Below are 6,398 nucleotides of genomic sequence, written 5' to 3' on the forward strand. Positions count from 1 at the left end.
GCGTGGGAGATCTTTTCATCTAGAGCGGCAGCTCTCAACCCGTGGGCTGTGACTCCTTCAGGGATTGAATGAACTTTTCACAGGAATTGCCCAAGACCATTGAAAACATCAGATATTTACATTACAATTCATAACAGTAGTAAAATTACAGTTGTAAAGTAGCAAAAAAATAATTTTACGATTGTGTAGGTGGGGTTTTTCATCAGGACTGCTGGCTCCCTAGTAAACGACAGAGAGACTTATTATTAATTATAAGTGCTTGGCTGAAACCTTAGGCTTGTTATTAACTGCCTCTTACAACTTATATTAACCCGTATTTATTAATTTACGCGCTGCCACGTGGCTCTTGGCTTATTACCTCATCTTCTACATGTTCTCCTTCCTCTGCATCTGGCTGGTGAGTCCACCCTTCTTCTTTCTGGCATTCTCTCAGTCTGGCTCTCCAGCTTAACCTCTTCTTGTCTAGCTGTTGGCCAGTTAGCTCTTTATTAAACCAACGATAGCAACACATCTTCACAGTGTACAGAAGGATTATTCCACACGATGGTTGGGGGTCACCACAACATGAGGAACTGTATTAAAGGGTTGCAGGACTAGGAAGGCTGAGAACCACTGGTCTAGTGTCTTCTACTTCTTGTGTTTTGGGGACTGGGTCTCTCTCAGTAACACTGGCTGTCCTGGATCTCTCTATGTAGACCTGGCTGGCCTAGAACTCATAGAGATCCACTTGACTCTGTCTCCCAAATGCTAGAATTAAAGGTGTGTATGATCACATTGGCTTGTTCATCTTTTTGAAGAACCAACAGCTTGTTTGTTCACTATTTGTATTGTTTTTATTTCTAGTTCATTAATTTCTCCCCAGATTGTAGTGGTTTCTTCCTATGTATTCATTTGGAGTTTGGCTTGTTCTTTTTCTGAGCCATAATTTTACATAATTTTAAGGTATAATTTTTGACATCTTTCTGGTTTCTTTCTTTCTTTCTTTCTTTCTTTCTTTCTTTCTTTCTTTCTTTCTTTCTTTCTTTCTTTCTTTCTTTCCTCCTTCCTTCCTTCCTTCCTTCCTTCCTTCCTTCCTTCCTTCCTTCCTTCCTTCCTTCCTTCCTCCCTCCCTCCCTCCCTCCCTCCCTCCCTCCCTCCCTCCCTTCCTTCCTTCCTTCCTCTCTTTCTTTCTTTTCTCTCTTTTTTTTTTTGCTAGATTTTTTTTTTTGAGACAGAGTTTCTCTGTGTAGCTTTGCACCTTTCCTGGAACTCACTTTGTAGAACAGGTGGGCCTTGAACACACAGAGATCCGCCTGGCTCTAACTGCCGAATACTGGGATTAAAGGCGTGCACCACCATTACCTGGCATCTTTCTGGTTTCTTAACTCAGAGCAATGAACTCCCTTCATGGGTCTGCTCTGATACTATCCCATATGTTTTGATATTTTCACTTTTTTAAGGATTTTTTTTATTCTTGAATTCTCCAAGGACCCCTTTGTCATTCAGTACTGTATTACTTAATCTCTATTAGTTTATGTGTGTTCTAAGGTTTTTGCACTGTTGATTTTTAGTCTTATACCATCATGATCAGATGAGATATAAGGATTATTTCAATTTCCCTCTATTTGTCGATACTTGCTTTGTGTCCGAATACATGATCTATTTTGGAGACAGTTCTGTGGGATGTTGGAGAAATATGAACTCTACAGCAGTTCAATGGAATGTTCGGTAGGTGTCTGTTAAATCCATTTGTTGTCATTTGACTACCATATTTCATTCTTTTATTTCCTGCTTGGGAAGACCTGTCAATTGGTGAGAGTGGCGTACTGAAGTCACACAGCACTTCTGTGCTGGGGTTAATCTGTGTCTTTCCATCTAATAGTATTTGTTCTATCAGATGTGCTCAGGGCACGTATGTTTAGAATTGTAACATCCCCTTCATGGATTGTTTCCTTAATCTATATGAAGTGACTACTTTTATCTTTTCTCATTAGTTTTGGTTTGAAGTCTATTTTGTCACATATTAGAACAGTGACACCTGCCTGATTTTGAGTCTATTTGCCGGGGATACATTTTCCCACACTTTCATCCTAAGGTTGTATCTGTCTTTTACAGTGATGAATATTTCTTTTTTTTCTTTTTCTTTTTTGGTTTTTCGAGACAGGGTTTCTCTGTGTAGCTTTGCGCCTTTCCTGGATCTTGCTCTGTAGACCAGGCTGGCCTCGAACTCACAGAGATCTGCCTGCCTCTGCCTCCCAAGTGCTGGGATTAAAGGTGTGCACCACCACCGCCCGGCAAACATTTCTTGAAGGCAGAAATTATATAGTCCCTGCTTTTTACTAATGTGTGTTTTCTGATTGGAGATTTGACATCATTAATATGGAAAGTCATTGTTGAAAAGGCTTATATTGATTACTGTCATTTTATTGAGGTTTAGGTTTATTTTTCTTTCATGCATGGATTTGATTTTCCCCTTTGGTCTGAAAGATTTATTCAACTGTTTTCCGTGAAGCTGTCTTAGTGGTCCCCAATTCCTCTAACCTATTTTTATTATAGAAAGTTTCAATTTTTCCTTCAGTTATGACAGATAGCTTTACTAGGTATACTAATCTGGGCTGGCGATTGTCTTTCAGAACTTGAAATACATCTGTCCAGGCCTCCTGCTTTTAAAGTTTTGATCAAATAATCTGCTGTTATTCAGCTGGGCCTGTTAGTCATGCCACTTGGTTTTTCTCTCTTATTGTTTTCAGCATACTGTCTCTATTCTGTATGGTTAGTGTTGTAATAGCAGTGTGATGAGGGGGCCACTTCACAGGGCAGAGTTCACAGGGTGTGGTTTTGAGGGCCAAGTTATATAGGCCAATGCCATGTCTATACAAATGTATCTTTATGAAATACAGAGTATTGAAATGATTTTTAATCAAGAGAATTGGTCTTTATACTGATTCATAAATTATTCACAGCATAAATATAATTACAAGTATAAAAGATGAAAGGACGATAGCTGATTTCCACAGTCCTGAGGATGCTCCCAAATTAGCCTATTAGTGTAAGTGCCCCCAATTACAATTTCCATCTATTTTAAGAAATTATTATTATTGCTTGTGAGCTGTGACAGGAGCTTTGCTGTGGAGCCTAGGGTCCTTGGGAATGCATGATCCTCCTCCTCTGTCCCACTTCAGCCGCTCCGCTGATCTGCCTTTGAGAGGGTGTGTTTTGTACACATTCGTGCTGTGCAGCAGAGCTGCTCCGCTCATTCTTCCTTGGCTGCACTCTATTTCATTCTAGAGTGCTGTGTTGGGTTACCCCAGGCTGCCCTCTACCTCCTGATGCCCTTGTCCCAGTCTTCTGAGTGCTAGGATTGCCGCTGTGGACCACTACCTCTTCAGTTTGATCTCTGTTACTGTGATAAACACCATGACCAAAATCAACTTGCAGAGGAAAGGCTTTGTCGGGTTTAGCAAGCTACAGCCCATCATCTTCCGACATTTTCCACTGAAACACGCCACAGGGCGGGAATCGGTAAAGCTCGCATATGCTAAGCTCTCTCATTGCTCTAAGAGTCACGCTTTTTATTTTGAAATGTTATTAGAGCAGTAGGGAGGTCTGATTAACCATGATGTACAGACATTGTACAATGGTATTTAATCTCCAGATGGCCAAACTTTCAATATTAAATTTCCTCACAAATGATAAAAACAGTTCGGATTATCAGAATTCTACACTAAGTGATTTAAAAACATGTTTTTTTTTTCCTTCTAGACCAGGTGTGTTGATTTATCCTGTAATCCCAGAATTTGGGAGGCTGAGACTGGAGGATTTCTGTCAGTTCCAGGCCAGTCTGGGCTATAGAGGGAGACCTTGTCTTTTAATTTATATGCTTCGTTATTATGGCACTTGCCTTGGTAGCACCAGATTCCAGCCTCAGTTCTATCTTCATTTTAAACTCATAGCCAGCACTTACCAGGGTTTTCCAGCACCAAGGAGGGAACATGTGTTCTGTACCCATTTATGAGAAATATCACTTTTACTGGCTATAAGTGAGGCTTTGCTTTTTTCATCTGTTAAATGAGCATCATTGCAAGCAACCCAATGACTTCTAATGTCTAGTAAATGAAAACATATACCAAGCATCAGCTGTAAAAGGGCATCGATAGTGTTCAGTCCCTTCTTCTGTGGCATTTGTAATTTTCTGATGAATAAATTCCCAAAGCTCATTGATACATTTGTTCAAGTCTGATGAGATCCCTCTGATCTAAGAGACTGGAAAAAATAAGTTAAATAAAGCCAGTGGTGTCAAGTATTCAGTGACAGTTGGTGCAGTCTGTCAATGGGCCTTCTTATAATTAGAGATCAGTATTAATATAGAGAAAACAAAAAATGCTGCAATTTTTGGAATACAAAATTATTTTTTGAAACTTCTTATTTCTTAGTAATAAACACAAATCCATAACTATTTAGTTATAGTAAGTGAACAAATTGTGTTTCTTAATTTGATCCAATTGGTGTGTTGTTATTTATAATAATTGCATTTCATTAGTAACAGGGTCACTATATGCAGAGCTCAAAATCCTAAACAAATTCTACCATGGAAGAATGACCAAGATCACAGATCAAGAGTGATTTACAGACATTGTAGTTGGTTTTATTTATTTACTCTTTGGGGGCCCAACACCCAGCTCCCAAATAAACTCATGGAGACTTATTCTTAATTATAAATGCTCCGCCTTAGCTTGGCTTGTTCTTAGCCAGCTTTTCTAACTTAAATTATCCTGTTTCTCTTTAACTATGTTTTGCCTCTGGGCTTTTTACCTTTCTTTATTCTATATGTATTCCTTTACTTCTTACTCAGTGACTGGCTGTGTGGCTGGCCCCTGACATCCTCCTCACCTCCTCCTTTTCTCACTCCTTGCTGTTCTCTAGAGCCTAGATTTTTCCTTCTATTTATTCTCTCTGCCTAGCAGTCCCCCTTATCCCTCTCCTGCCTAGCTATTTACTGTCCAGCTCTTTATTAGACCAATCAGGTGTTTTAGGCAAAGTAACATAGCCTCAGAGTTAAACCAATGCAACATAAAAGAATGCAACACATCTTTGCATCATTAAACAAATATTCCACAACATTAACAAATGTAACATATCTTAAACTAATATTCCACAACAGACACCACCACTCACAGTGGGAATGTAGTTCACCAATCCTCTTGGGTCTAAATGGAAGTTTAAAAGCCAAGAAAGAGCAAGGATGGCTTGATTATCTGGCTATTGGCTACGTGAAGCTTAGGGAAATGTACCTAAGTGCACGAAGAATGCATTTGACAGAATTTGGCGTCTGCATCTGTTCGGATCGCCTTGTGGTGCAGTGACACTTGTGGAATATGTCACTACTGCTAGATTGAAACTGAGAAAACAAAGCAAAGGCAGTTCTTTTTCTTGGGAGTAAGATGACTGGGAAAAGTGTATTTTTAAAGATGAATGGAGACAGTGAGGGAAGGAAGCAGGGGCATCTGGAGTCTCACCTGCCCCTGTAAACTCTTCAAAGGCAGGGAATACACCTGGCTCATAGTATGCAGGCTAAATAACACAGCATTGGAACATAGCTATGTACAACAAATGCTTATTGAACAGATGAGAGGCTATGTGCTCTAAAAAAAGGGATGATGTCTATTCTAAATGGGGAGAGCAGAATTCTGCCAAGCAACTATATGTCCCTAGCTTTGCCTGAACCTGGCCCTGCTGAGGTTCGTGGAGATGTATGTGGATGTGGGAGGCTATGAGCTCCTTTATAAGGTCTTTAATATTGAGATCACTCAGTCAGTGAAGGATTTTCTTGGGCAAGCATTAAGAGAGCCAAGCATGATGATGTGTGCCTGTAATGCATCTCTGGGAGGTGGAGGCAGGAGGATTCCTGGAGCTTGCTGGCTAGTTAGTCTTGCTGAGTCGGTGAGCTCCAGGCCCAGTGAAACATCCTGTACCAAAAAAAAATATGCAGAGAGACAGCTAAAAGATACAATACCCCCACCCCCACCCCACATACACACACACACACAAAACAAAAAAAAGAATGAGTTTCCTTTCTCTCTTCAAAGGTTCCTTTGAAAACCAGAGCAGTGTTTTGAATAATAGCTCTTTTCAAGTCATGGTGTTTTGGTTTTCAATGTCGGGAAATGCAATATGAAGGAACACACTACCAGCATCACCATAACACGAACATTAGTCGTTATCGGTTAGAATTTTACTACAGTTTTATCTGTAGTTACATTGTCTTCCTGCAGATGGAGCTCTTCTCTTGCAGAACTGTTTCCTTTGGATCCCTTCTCGGCTGCTTTAGACACAGGGAAAGAAGTGAAGGGTTTTAAAGTTGGGGAACAGCTTTTAAGAGGAAATCAATTCATTATCAACATATAAGTTAAACATCCTAA

Source organism: Peromyscus maniculatus, chromosome 10, assembly GCF_049852395.1.
Source record: "Peromyscus maniculatus bairdii isolate BWxNUB_F1_BW_parent chromosome 10, HU_Pman_BW_mat_3.1, whole genome shotgun sequence".
In the NCBI taxonomy this organism is placed as follows: domain Eukaryota; kingdom Metazoa; phylum Chordata; class Mammalia; order Rodentia; family Cricetidae; genus Peromyscus; species Peromyscus maniculatus.